Source organism: Mirounga leonina, unplaced genomic scaffold (genome assembly GCF_011800145.1).
Source record: "Mirounga leonina isolate KUSES-001 unplaced genomic scaffold, KU_Mleo_1.0 Mir_129, whole genome shotgun sequence".
In the NCBI taxonomy this organism is placed as follows: Eukaryota; Metazoa; Chordata; class Mammalia; order Carnivora; family Phocidae; genus Mirounga; species Mirounga leonina.
Genome location: NW_023270323.1, coordinates 3,261,843 through 3,276,218, shown reverse-complemented (window position 1 = coordinate 3,276,218; position 14,376 = coordinate 3,261,843). Strand labels below are relative to the sequence as shown.

The 14,376-nt window shown below is 36.5% G+C and overlaps 1 protein-coding gene and 1 non-coding gene across 2 annotated transcripts in view; one reads left to right on the top strand and one right to left on the bottom strand.

Annotated features, from left to right (window-relative positions):
* The window catches only part of UNC5C (unc-5 netrin receptor C), a 344,363-nt gene that overhangs the window by 176,023 nt on the left and 153,964 nt on the right, over window positions 1-14,376 (bottom strand). The gene's annotated exons all lie outside the window — the stretch shown is intronic.
* Window positions 13,278-13,412, top strand: LOC118010957. Its single transcript, XR_004679372.1, has one exon. It is a non-coding gene; the product is annotated as a small nucleolar RNA SNORA63 (small nucleolar RNA).

Genomic DNA, 14,376 nt, shown 5'->3' with positions numbered 1-14,376 from the left:
GAGTGCAAATGGAGGCCCACATACTGTATGTCTAAATATTTCAAGGTTATTAATCAAGCTAACTATTAAATATTTGTCATCCCTAATCTTGATAAATACACCTTCCAGGGATTTACTATATGACTAAATTCTACATTATCATTCTTTATGGGCTCTGAGTTCCATGTTGAGGCCCTTGGGAGCCTGGGAAGAGCAGATGCATTCTCTTTCCACTCCTGGATCCCTTAGTTGCAATGAGCTGCCGTGTAGGCACCCACCCAGATGGTCATCCCCATATACCTGCAGAAGCTCTGTCCACAATCCTTACGAACAGTTGCCCTTGGCCACCCCTTAGACCTAGGAATTTACATACTGGCAGCAAGGTTTGCCTTTGAGAGGACAGACCCAGGGACATGATATATATGCCTTAGAATCAAGCAAGAACCATTTGAACAGAGAATACTGAAGTCCTGGGTACTCACTGCAAACCTAGACTGGGAGGTGCGTGAGGAGGGGCATAGAAGAGCCACAGTGGGAACCCCCTAGAGTGCAAGGGCCAGAACAGTAAGCCTCTAAAGCAGGCTTATGGGTGATATGGTCAGTACCAGTCAGTCTTTCTACAAAATAGGAAAAGAAGGAAGTAGAGAAGTATGGATCAAACACAGTATATGGGTCATATAAAGTAAATACAAAGTTCAGGGGAAAAAAAATCACGTTATTAATCCTCAGGTAGTTAAAAATGTCTTGAGAGCTTAATTATAATAATACAATAGATTGAATTATAATAGTAAATATTTAAATTAGCACTTCAAGCATTTAGAAGTAGAAATGACATGGCAAATAACAGATTGGAGTAACATACCCTGAAAATACTTAACAGAGACTGAGAAGTGAACATTTTATCTTATTTGTCTTTCCTTCACCCACCTTGTCTAGTGGCTTGTCGCGTAGTTAACCCTCAATTAACATTTGGGGAAGAAGTGGATGAACAAATAAAAAACTAAATTAAAAAAATATGAGAGAAGCTGACAGACATAGAAAGTAAATAATCAGGGTTCTGAATCAACGTAAAAATAAATTAGAATTAGTCATTAAGGACATAATTGAAGAAAATATTTTAAAACGTAGTTAAAATTAATACGAAGAAACCATTATCAAAGTAGCTTCTCTTAAGGTTATTTAATCTCAGAGAAAAATAAATTTTCTACACTGCCACACAGGGCAACAAAAACAACAGATTATTTTAAATGAAACCATTTTCAAGAAATGTATAGATATTCTTTCTGCAATGAAGAAGAAACAGAACGATACAATAGTAGGAATGCAAAGGTGATTGTTATAAAGAAAATGTGTTAATATAATGGGCTTATCTGAACAACAACCAAAACATCATATAATTAATTCGAGCCAAAAAGATATTTGATAACCTTAAACACTCACTCCTAATAAAACAACCAAAAATAAGATTAGGAGGAAAATTTTCTAATAGTAAAGTACCTATTTTACAATGAAAAGCAATGCTCTCAATGGCAAACTCCTTAAGAGAGTCCCTGCAAATCCAGGAACAAAAGAAGAGTGCTCACTATTTAATATTATTTTATGTTATATATAATTTGTAATAATTAAAATGTTACTTAATATTTCTTATATAAAAATATTTAAAATAAAGGCAATAAACATAAAAGATATTTGATTCATTAAGTCATCTTTATGAATACCCTTGAGATTTAGATAAATCTTTTTTAAAAATTTGCCTTTGAGATATAGATATATGTCATAAATATGGGCATACACACACACTTTTTCAGTGAAAGATGTTCGCTCTGCACCTTGTATTGTTGACCTATAAAGTGATTCGTATTTTCTACTCAATGAAACAGGTTATCTGATATTAGAGAATAAAAGGAAATAGACTGTAAATATTGAAACTGTCCCCATGTTCTATAGGAAAAAGTAGATATGCAGGTGTTCCAATATTTGTGTTGGTTTAAAACAGGGTCAGCTTGAAAACCAGTAATCTATTATATTTTTAGAAGTTTTCTTTTTAAAAAATAAAATAGATTTTCTCTATTTTTTATTATGATAACTAAGTTATGAATGTATCATTCTGAAAGAAATTACAGTCCTTGACATTAGATTAAACTTAACACAAAATAAGGGTAATCTACAACTCTTTGATTTGCTTTTCCAAATTTTTCCTTTTTTCTTAAGTATTTTCAAGTTACTTTTCAAATAAATTAATGCTATTGTGTATAATACACCATACATCCATTATTTCATTGCTAGAAATTCAAGCTTGATCATTTAAGTAAGCATTTTTCTGGAAACTACAGTTGCTTTTTACAAATTAAAGGAAAAGTCAGCATAGCTGGAGGGGATGCGTAGTGCCCCTAGACAACAGTTTTGGTGGCCTGTCTCTTCACTGGTGTTTTAGGCTAAACCCAATGAAGCGCTAATATCATTCCCTACTCAGGCCTCAGCTCTGCAGGATTGTTTAACATTATACAGAATTTGTATAAGCAAATCACAATTCGTAATATTCAGGGAACGTAATCAGTTGCTTGATTATATTTTGGAATGCACCACGGGAAAAGGTCAATCAAACAGCTATGACAAAAAGTAAGTAAGAAGGCTTTGTTGTGGGGGGAAGGTTGTCTTTAATATTCTTATTTTAAAATCACACTTTTCAATTTTCTGCTTTATAATGAACTACAGCCAATTACTTCCCATCAACACTGATAAAAAGAGCTGTCCAACTGTTCAACATTTGCTCTACTAATTGAATGATCAATTATTCAAATAAATGATTCTCCCTAGCAAGCTCCAAGAAAAGTCTTGGTCGTTGCTCCAGCCCCAGATATAACACAGTGTGGAGCAACAAAGGGACCAAATCCAGATAGAATTCTGAATTGTTAAGAGAAAATCCCTCTAACTGGGCTAAGATTTATGGCACTAGAAACTGCTTTGGCATCTCATGGATTCTGATCTTTTCTGAGACTGCTAATCTCACCTTCTCATAGTCTGTTTTGCTGATTAATTCATTGGCAAGTATCACTATGTTTCTTAAGAACATGCACTTTGTTAGGTAATGGATTTTAATGATTAGTCTAAATGCACTCCTTCCTTGCCAGCAAAGAAAGACTTCTCCCTAAGTTATCTCAGCCCCAAGAGGACTCTGCAGGGAGTGGGGGGGGAGTGGGGGTCGGGGCAGTGGCAGGGGAATTCTCAGCTGACAGATGGCAGATGTGTTCTGCATTCACGCCCTACATTTAGATGGATTAATAGTAGCTGAAGGTCATTCTGTGGATTTGCTCTTTTAAAGACAAAATAACTTTTAAAAGACTCAGACTGCCTGGGTAAGCAGATACTATCCATAGTGTTCAGAGTATTCAGAAGGATTCCTTCTCAGTGACAAACTTTAAAGATAAAGACATGCATCCAAGCAAGGAGCGCTCACACCAATGGGAACAGATCTCCCCCCTTCCATAATTACTTTCACACATGAGGCACACACTACTTTCACCCATGGCTAAAAGCCACCTCGTTCACAGAAACACAAGATTTGGTAGTTTATAGAGTGAGTGGCCCAACTTCCATTGCAGGTCTCCTTCCTCCCCAAATTAAGAATATGCTGATGGGAATGAAAATTATAGGTTTTTCTCCTTTCAGTTTTATTAAGCTATAACTGACATACAGCACTATATATATTTAAGGTGTACAGCATAATGACTTGAGGGGAAATACAGCTTTTAGAATTCAGATTAGTTGGCAACTGAATCATCTAAAGTGTACAGTAAATGCAAAGTATAACCCACTTTCAGAATAGCGGCTAAGAATCAGATTCTCAGATATAATCTATTTTTTTTAAAGATTTTATTTATTTATTTGACAGAGAGAGAGACAGCGAGAGAGGGAACACAAGAAGGGGGAGTGGGAGAAGGAGAGGCAGGCTTCCCGCTGAGCAGGGAGCCCGATGCGGGGCTCGATCCCAGGACCCTGGGATCATGACCTGAGCTGAAGGCAGACGCTTAACGACTGAGCCACCCAGGCGCCCCTCAGAGATATAATCTATTAATGAGGGGAACATCTAAACTGGGCTGAATTTTATCTCAAATCAGGCTAAATTAAAGTGCTAATAAAAGTCCATGTAACTATTTTTATGATATCCTAAGGCTACTATGATGATCATTTTAGGAGCTAAAAAGTCAAACTTTTTGCAGGTCCAAACAAACATGGGATATGTAAATTCCAGTTAGTAATAGCTTCCTGCAGAGAGCTTAGGAGGGATCATTGAAATATGAGCAGTGTGGAGTCAGGACTTTGTTCCAGGGCCTGCTAGTGACTAGCATACCCATAGGTCTCGAACAGATATTTATTGAATGACTGAATGAAAGACTCCAGGTAGCTCTTACTACTTCAAACTTCATTTAATTATTCTTCCATAGTAAATTTGAGGGCAAGCATCTGATTTCAAAATCTTACTAAGTTAGATTAAAAACCACAACTTGTAAAATTTTACCTTACTGACTTCCTATAGATACCAAACATGATAATTTTGGGTTATTTAAGGTTACTTAGAAATAGGTGACTCACTGACTTTGTATTGTATTTCTAGAGAAAACACTAAATTTTCTTCATAAAACATAGAATGTTCACCTAATATTTTACTAGTATTTTAAGATGTAACCAGATTGGCCACATGATTGTGTTTGAGGTTTAAGAGCTTTAAAATCATTAGTCGTTTTGAAAGTAGGAATAAATATTCATACTGAGGGTAATTTATTGGTTCTGATACACATAATTTAAAGACTATCAGTAAATAGGGGAAAAAGGATAACTGGGGCAAGGAGTAGAGAGACAATAAAGAAATATAGTCTGATCAATAATAAATAGGATACTAAGAAACACCCCAGAGACTCCATGCCTCCAAGTTCACTTAAGTCTTAACGTACTTTACATTTCAAATCATATCTCACAGAACAAGTGATAGGATTACACTGCTAAATCCATAAGCATTGATTTTTGTCTCAGTCACAGATGCATGCTGTGCACTATTGGAAAATTTGCTAAAATAGGTTTGTGCCATATAGTGACTAGCATGTAGCGAGTGCTATTTCTATAAACTTGCTGAAGTCTTTAATAAGCAATCATCTAAGCTTTAGAAACATCAACAACATTAAATTATGCGGAATCCTCTGAACCTGCTGGTGGATCTTTCCCGATTCTGTCATTTTTCATTGTTGTGGAGGCCTTCCTATTCCCCAAGCGGAGTATCCTGCTTTCTAAAAATCACAGCACACATGTGTGAGCTTTCAAAGTGTTTTTAGGAAATATCCCCAGTGGACTCTGGAGAGCTTGCCTTCCGGTCAGAGAAAGAAGAAGCGCTCAAATGGGCTATTATTTTCACTGATAGGTTGACCCCATTCCTTGTGGAATTTTGGATTTAGTTTCACATGATTTAGTTTCACATGGTGGTAGATCAGTGCTCAGCAGCCGTCAGAGTAACAACCACTTGGCTCTTGTGAGGCAGGATAAGGAATCTTGGGAGAAGGCAGGCTTAAGATAAGGAGGTGACAAGATGGCGGTGACGCCTCATGCCCTTGTGGGCTCTGTCAACTACTCCTGGGGAAGGGTTGTTCAAGACTGGGCTAGGAAATGGATAAGAGCCACAAATAGTCCCTGGAAGACTTGTGGCTTGATGACATAAAGACGTGAGGTATTATTATGGCATTTGTTGCTTTTATCACTTCGCTCATTCTCCATTAGAAAGCTTTCCGAAACATCCTCTTTAAAGCATCTGTTTTGAAATTCTTCTTTGTTGTTTACTTTGTTTTCATGCCCTCTACATTGACTTAACTCTCTTTGATGGAAAGCAATCATATTTGGTCCCATTTTCTCATGCTCCAATTTTTATTTTAGCTACATTCTCGTATCAAGTTTCTTTCCATGTACTTTAAATGTATCTTTAAAAAATATTTTGATTTTAGTGTTTAAAATAATATAGAACATTTAAATTTATTTAAAAATAAAAATCAAGGTTATCAATTTACATTTTATATCTCATTAACATGGTCAAATTTGGATGGAATGTAAATAGCACATTATAAAGAACATTCAACATCACTAGTATAATTGTAAATACAAATTACTGTTTTTCCTGATATCTAAGACTTCTATATTCCTTATGTGACCATCTTCAACATAACTTCTTAAAATTAGTCATTAATTTAAAAAAATAAAAGCTTGTAAACCAAATCTCCAGATTTGCTGTGATGCTATTTTTCTCATCTTTTTTCCTGTGGTGACGAACAATTCTTTTTTGTGAATATCCTGGAGTAAAACCACACTATTTATTCAGAATTCATTAAACGATCATGTCTAATTTCTATGATTAAGCATTTAGCTTGAGATTTTGCATGTAGCTAATAGCACTGAGCCCACTTTAATTAATTTAACCTCATTAAGGAAAGGTGCTCTCTCCTGGGGACCACGTGACAAGTAAAATGTGAAAGTTCATATTTTGTTCAATTTTACCATACTGATTTAAAGCTTTCATTGTAATGAATATTTGTTAAGTATGCAACGTGTACTAAAGAAGATTTTTATAGAATATACAAGAAAAGGAAACAAGATACTTAGAATCCAAATATTTTTAAATTCTAATCCCTAACATTATTATTGTTCTTATATAAATAGATTCTTAATGAGCTTTTTATTTTAGAGTCATACGTTTTTGAAAAAAAATTACTGGACTATCATCAAACCACAGGAAACAACTTGAATTTCTTACAGGCACAGAATGAGATGTATGCTTTGCTTCTGAGTATGAACACTCATCATTATTGAACATCCATAGTGATTCTAAAAGAGCCACTTTGAAGATCTACATCATGGAGCTGGATGTGTTGATTGTATATTTCTGTGAAATTATTCATGAAGGTGCTTGAAGTTCACAGCAGATTTGCTGTGAAAAGAAAGTTGTGTCTGTGTGTGGGTGCGATGGCACTAAAAGAAAATGGAAATAGAAGGAGTGTAAAAGAACCACCCCTATTCTTCTATCTTCTTATTTAGTTTTTCAAATAAACATGTCTTCTTTGGCTTTCCCCAAAAGGAAAGCACCACCACCATATATGTCTATCTATGAGACAGTAACTTTGAGTAGTATTAACTTTAACAAAAATTATTAAATTTTGAATATGTCTAAAGTTTAGATATTAGAATGCCAAATTAAATTGGACAACTTAATTATTTGATACGTTACTTCTAACGTTTAAGTGTTTTATTAATAATGGGGATTTGGAAATACTGTCTAAAATATTGCATATACATTTACCAATGACCTAAACGACAATCTAGGTGACTAGACATTAAAAAAAAAAAGCCCAAAACCCTGCTAAAATATTAGATGAAAATTATAGATTGCCAAGGCTACTAGGATATTCAGACAATGGGGTCTTCTCATGCTGCATCGTATCAGTTTAACAGTGACCGGCTGCTGACCACAGTGCTGGAATGTAGGTAAGAATGTACCTGTGTGTGAAGGTCAGTTGGTCGGTAGCAGCTGTTACTAGAAGAAAAGAGCAAAGCCCAATGCTAGGGTTACTAAAGCGGCCACCTGCAAGTTCAGGAGCCTGAGATGATACTCAGTGAGAATCTGGTGTCCAGGTTTCCCAGCCACACTGCAAGTGACACTAATGAGTTGGTTCAGGTCACAGCGGCCTGTTTCACAGTCCAGCGTCCGGACCTTACAAACATAAAGTCCTCATTACCAACATCATCTTCCCTGACCTGCATGAATATGTCCAGGTTCTATGGGACCTGAAGCTTAAAGAATTTGGGAGGCCATGTTAAGAAGAATAATCCAAAATCATGTATAAAAACTTAAATGCCAAAATATTTTACTTAAAATGAGAAAAGAAGTCATAAAAAATTAAGAATCTGAAAAAAAGACAAGAATTACAAGCATCACAAAATTCAGAAACATAACATTTTTTTTCTTCTTCGCTGCTTGTCACACTTCCATAATGCTTTTTTTCTTTTCTTTGCATTTGTTCTGCTTCCCACTCTTTATGGCTTTTCCATGTGACGAAAGTCTTGCATTTAGCACGTATTAACGGACTTGTCTCACTTCCCTGGGTGGTAATGAGGTCCCATAATTGCAAGCTTGTAGTCCGTTGCCATGTTGGTCTTTGAAACACTTTTCAATGCTGCTTCCCTTTGCTTTTTACTCCTAAGCACAGGTGCTTGGCTCTGCTTTGGATGGCATGCTGCCCCTGGTCTGGTTAGTACACCTGTTAGAGTGAATCACTCTTCCCCTGGTCACACTACCCAGCAGATACGACAATGGGTTTGGTTTCACGGCCACCACTGGCTTCTCCCTGTCACAGCTTTGCTAGCTCTCTTGGCTCCACTGTCACTGGCATCTCTGGTCTTTCTTTATTGCAAGTTGTGATATGGGGTGGGGATCCGAACCTGAAACCTTTTTCTTAAACAGAAAAGAATAGGTGATAACTGTAGGATATGGGAAATAACTTTGTGTCCTTTGTCTAAATTAAAAAAAACAACAACATAGAAAGTTCACATTCAAAGAAGTGCTCTCCTCATTTGGGAATTACAGTCATCTTTATTCCTTTTTAATATTTTAACACTTTATGGCCCACTATACAAGATGAACTTCCATACATAAATGTAATATACATGTTCTCCAAAGATCTTTTTGCTTTGAAGTCACAAACATCATCTTTCATATTTGATTACTTCTAGTACACTGCATGAGAGAAAATGTTCAACTATCCTATCCTGTGTCATTTCGTATAAACCAATCTTTTGGGAACAGATTATACCTTAGCTTTCAGTCACACTTATTAATATATGAGCAAACTGGCACTCAAAAGGAATTCATAAGGCATAGGTGACCCATCCCCTAATTTGGATAAGTACATAGTATAGTGTCCCCAGGTGGAGGAATCTCCTATCTGCCTGTATCCCCTTTTGGCAATGGGATAAACAGCTTTGCCATCAATTGATTCTAAATTGATTCTCCCACTTAGCCACTGCTTTATCAATGCTTGGCTGAATGTAAAGCTGGAAGTGAGCGACTTCCTCAGGGTGCACCGCTTTTGATGGGTTAGCTGTCAAACGCTCCATTGTCCAAATTACACCGCTACTGTAGATTTCCTGCTAAGAAACAATTTACTGTAGCATAGGGCTATCTGTCTTGTGGGCTGTGTTAGTTTTAGGGGATCAAAATCTGATTAACTTACTGCAGATACACAGCAGTGCCCACTGTTGCTTTCCCCAAATTTCCATTTACTGTATTGTTAGCACGATATGATAATTGAGGCCCTATGCAGAAGCATTGCTAGGATAAACAGTAAGCAATGCTGCCAAAGCTGCGTGCAATATCAAAGCCGAAGATAAGCGTGGAAACAACAAATAAAAAAGAGAAGAGGATGAAGAAAAAGAAGCTAAATCATCAGTATGTTCTCATATTTTTCTTCTTCCAAAAAAAAGAAAATGTAAATTGTCTGAGATATATCTAGCACAATACAATAATTATTGGAAGTATATTAAAATATATTAGAGTACATTAAAAGTAACATATATAATATGCATTATGTGTGTGTATATATATATATACACACATATATTACTTTTATATATATATACACACATATATTACTTTTAGCCAGACATCTTTTCCAAACCGATGAACAGCTTTAAAGGGATAAGTACTCCAAACGCTATGTGCATGGATTTTCTTTATTGTTGTTGTTAAATACATAAAAAAAACAGATTGTTACAAACAAATCTCTTTTGGTGACTTAATGTTTTCTCCTTTTAAAAAACTATTCCCATAATAGTCATCCTCAAGATTTCTGTTTGGGAATATTAAGACTCAATTATCGCTTTACTGATTCAATACAACAACTTAATGATGAGTCTGTTTACCTTTTCTACCAGCCTATTTATATAAATACCAAACAACAGCATACCAAGGAGATTTCTGTGATGAGCAAAATGCCAGGCTCTTTACTCCTTATTCAATAGGAGGGAGTTGAATACTAGACTTAATCAGCACATTCAAGACAGGACCAAACATCAGTTCCAGTATTGCATTTGTGATAATATTGACATCCATATTTGCTAACTTAATTGAAGCACGACAACCAGCTTTAATATAAACTTCCCAAGTTTTAATAAGCCGAGACACGGACATTCTCATTACACCGGCAAATAAGGGCACATGTCACCCTTTCATCTTCTCAAAAAGACCCACTCCCACTGCCCCTTCTCATCAGGATACTCAGATTTGTCTCTGTCATCTTTCACTTAAAAAAGACATTATTCTACTTTAATACACCAAACACTTTTATCAATAGCATTCACTAATCTACCTCATAGAGGGTCATTTATTAAATTAGTAGCAGAGTGTGAAAAAATGTTTTACTCTAAAAGAAAGTAACTAGAACAGTCCATTTCAAACCCAAATATTTTATTATACATAAATATAACTAATTATATATATCTCAAATATATATGTAACATACATATGCACATGTGGAAATATTTATAGTTGAAATCTATGTATTTGTCAACAGGCTTTATATGAAACCTTGTCAGTGTAGGGCTAAGAAGAGAACTGATCATTGTCCTAACTTTATTTTTTTATTTATTTTATTTTATTTTATTTTATTTTATTTTATTTTATTTTATTTTATTTTTTATTTATTTGACACAGAGAGACACAGCGAGGGAGGGAACACAAGCCGGAGGGAGTGAGAGAGGGAGAAGCAGGCCTCCTGCTGAGCAGGGAGCCCAGGACCCTGGGATCATGACCTGAGCCAAAGGCAGTTGCTTAACCAACTGAGCCACCCAGGCGCCCCTGTCCTAACTTTAAGCTCATCTCTGCCTCCTCTTCAACTTCATGTGGGAAATATTTCTTGAATAACTACTACGTACTAGGTTCTATGCTTGGCTTGCAAATCCAATGTGCATATAAATAGTCTAAGTCCTTAAAGAAGTCACTGTATAATAGAGACAAAAATTGAAAAATTACAAATACGGGAATAATAGATAGAGGTATAAAGCAAAGAGAATAAATTGTGCATGCAAGGGAAGAGGTCAGAGGAGAGTATATTTTAGTAGAATCTTGACAGATGACCTGGTTCGGTGGGCAAGTGGGTAAAGGGTAAACTTGCCATGCTACGGAAGCAGGGCCCAAGACAGCAGCTGTGAAGTAGCACAGGAAGTTTGGTAGAGCTGGAACAGAGGTTGCACGTACCTGAGTGTGGATAAAGGCTGGAGAGACGGTAAGGGTCTGGCAGGTAGAAGCAAGAAACTTGAATGAATCCTGGCAAGAAGCCATTAAAGAGTTTTTCAGGAAATAGTAACAGGTTCCAATTTCCATTTAAAAATAATTACTCCATACCCTATGACTGCAATTGCCACTACTGGGTATTTACCTCAAAAATACAAATATAGTGATCCAAAGGGGCACCTGCACCCCAATGTTTATAGCAGCAATGTCCACAATAGCCAAACTATGGAAAGAGCCCGGATGTCCATATATATATATGGACATATATATATATGTATATGATGGAATATTATGCAGCCAATAAGAAATGAAATCTTGCCATTTGCAACAACGTGGATAGAACTAGAGGGTATTATGCTAAGTGAAATAAGTCAATCAGAAAAAGAAAATTATCATATGATCTCACTGATATGTGGAATTTAAGAAATAAGGCCGAGGATCATAAGGGAAGAGAGGAAAAAAATAAAACAAGATGAAATCAGAGAGGGAGACAAACCATAAAAGACTCTTAATCATAGGAGAGAAACTGAGGGTTGCTGGAGGGGAGGAGGTAGAGGTATGGGGTAACTGGGTCATGGACATTAAAGGTGGCATGTGATGTAATGAGCACTGGGTATTACATAAGAATGAAACCAATAATACTTTATGTTAATTAACTGAATTTAAAATAAAAAAATGTTTAAATGTTTAAAAAAATAAAACATCTATTGAGCAAAAAATAAAAATAAAAATAATTACTTCAGTAGCTGTGTGGAAAAGGAATTTGAAGAGGTAGAAGACAGAAAAGGGGATTAGTACGTAGGAGAGCATTGCAAATCTGCTGATATTATGGAGCCTGTACCAGAACTGTGGTTTTGGAAAAGATGAGAAAGGAAATGTCAAAGATCCTTCAAGGCTCAACTGAGAAGATGAGGTCTTTGGTTGGATATGGGTAACTGAGGAGAGGGATATGTTAAGAATGAAGTGTCTGACTTGGCCGACTGGTGCGACCAATAAAGGACAGAGTTTAAAAAGGGGGAGAATGGTGATGAGTTTCCTGTCGCTACGTCTGTGCCCTGATGGAAGACTGGAGCCCTTTTGGCATTGTCAGTGGGAGATCTCCCAGAGTGAGGCAAAATGTCTTCAACTGTGGGAACAAGTATGGATTCCCTGTTTATATCATCTATTCCCTTAGTGCTTTGTAATTAAAGAAAAAAGAACTTTCATCCTCATAAGGACCTCATTTTATTTCAAACATGCTTTGGAAATACAACTGCGCTTTTTTATGATTTTTCCCTATTGTACAGATATGTTGAATTGCTCATATTATAAAAAATTGCAGATTACAATTTGTAAAAAGAGAACATTCAACGTCGGACTGCTCAATTTCATTTTATTCTCGTAAAGAACTTATATTTTCATTAAAATTCATTTTTACCATCACCAAACAAGTAAGAAATAAAGCCAAAGGATTTTCAATGATGTTTCATAGAACTATAAAACATAGAAAGATGGTTTTTAATAGCACAGGGTATTATATTCTAGGGTTCTGCAATTAAAAGTGTCAGAAGTTTCCATTGCTATTGATAGCATTGAATTGAGTTGATGGTTCTTACATTATTAAAAGGAGGAAACAAAAATGTCTTTATTAACTTGTAAATCTTCATATTACAACAAAATCATTATTTCTGCTGATGGCTTGCCACACGTTACCTCTGCGGGCCAGTGGCTGAAGGCACGGTCCCATGATGACAACTTCCACTAAGCAACCTTCCTGCATATCCTCCTGGGACCTCAAATTACACGTGTTCAGAAATGCACCTCCTTTTTGAGCTCTGATATGTTCAGAGTTCTTTTATTTGGCTGTATTTTAGTAATGAGCTGAGAAAAATCAGGCGCTAAAAGAATGACGATTGTTGCAAAAGCCAAAGTCTAAAAGTTGTTTAGAGGCTGAACCACATTGATACAAAGTTGAAACATCAAAAAACCTCAGTCCTCGATGCAGGATCTAGTTACAATGTAGCTGTAAAGTGCTGCCTTGTCTTTGCCCCCTGCTCAAAATAAAGCTGTTACCTTTCTAGCCCTGTCCGCCATGGTGCTTAGCAGCCAGGGATGCATGCATGGTCTCAGACATGTTTACCAAGTAAAACACTGACTTGAGGGGCGCCTGGGTGGCTCAGTCATTAAGCGTCTGCCTTCGGCTCAGGTCATGATCCCAGGGTCCTGGGATCGAGCCCCACATCGGGCTCCCTGCTCAGCAGGGAGTCTGCTTCTCCCTCTCCCACTCCCCATGCTTGTATTCCCTCTCTCGCTGTGTCTCTCTCTTGCAAATAAATAAATAAAATCTTTTAAAAAAAAAACCTCAGTCCTCTCTAAACAACATCGAACGTTCTCTCTATATAAAGCTTCTGATTACGGTGTCACTGTTATTGCTGGTACCCACTCTGAAATTTGTCTTGATTCATTTCTAATCATCCATCATAACCTGCAGTGTCTCTTCCTATAATTTCTCTAATGTTTCTCCCATGTATTTCTTCAACCACCTTCCGCGCCCCCCACCCCCACTCTTGTATTATTACAACCAATTTCTAGCTGGTCTCTGACACCACTATTATGCCTTGATACAGTTTCTGCATATACTGTTGGTTAAGCATTCACATGTCCACATTTTTTTCAGTCTTATCTTCTTTCCTACAACACTGATCTTTCAAATACTTCTTTCTTCTGAGCACACAGCACAGCTGCATGATTTGGACATCACTGCCTTTGATTTTTCTGAAGCTCACTGTGCTTCTCTGTCTACTGCCTGCTTATCCTTTGAGATGCAGATGATTTCTCAGTCTCCCTGATGCTGATGTTCTCCCTAACAAACACAGACAAACTTCTGCAGAGCTGTGATTTGCTAGTCTGTCTTGAGGACAAGAATGTTGACAGCCAGAGACACCATGGCCGCATCCTTGCCTTTTTGGGAAGGACGGATGTTGGACCTGTTCTCACTTTCCATCAAAAAGGCCCTTGCCTTGAGCTCCTCTTATGCTTAATTTTTTAAATTTTATTTATTTATTTATTTATTTATTTATTTATTTATTTATTTATTT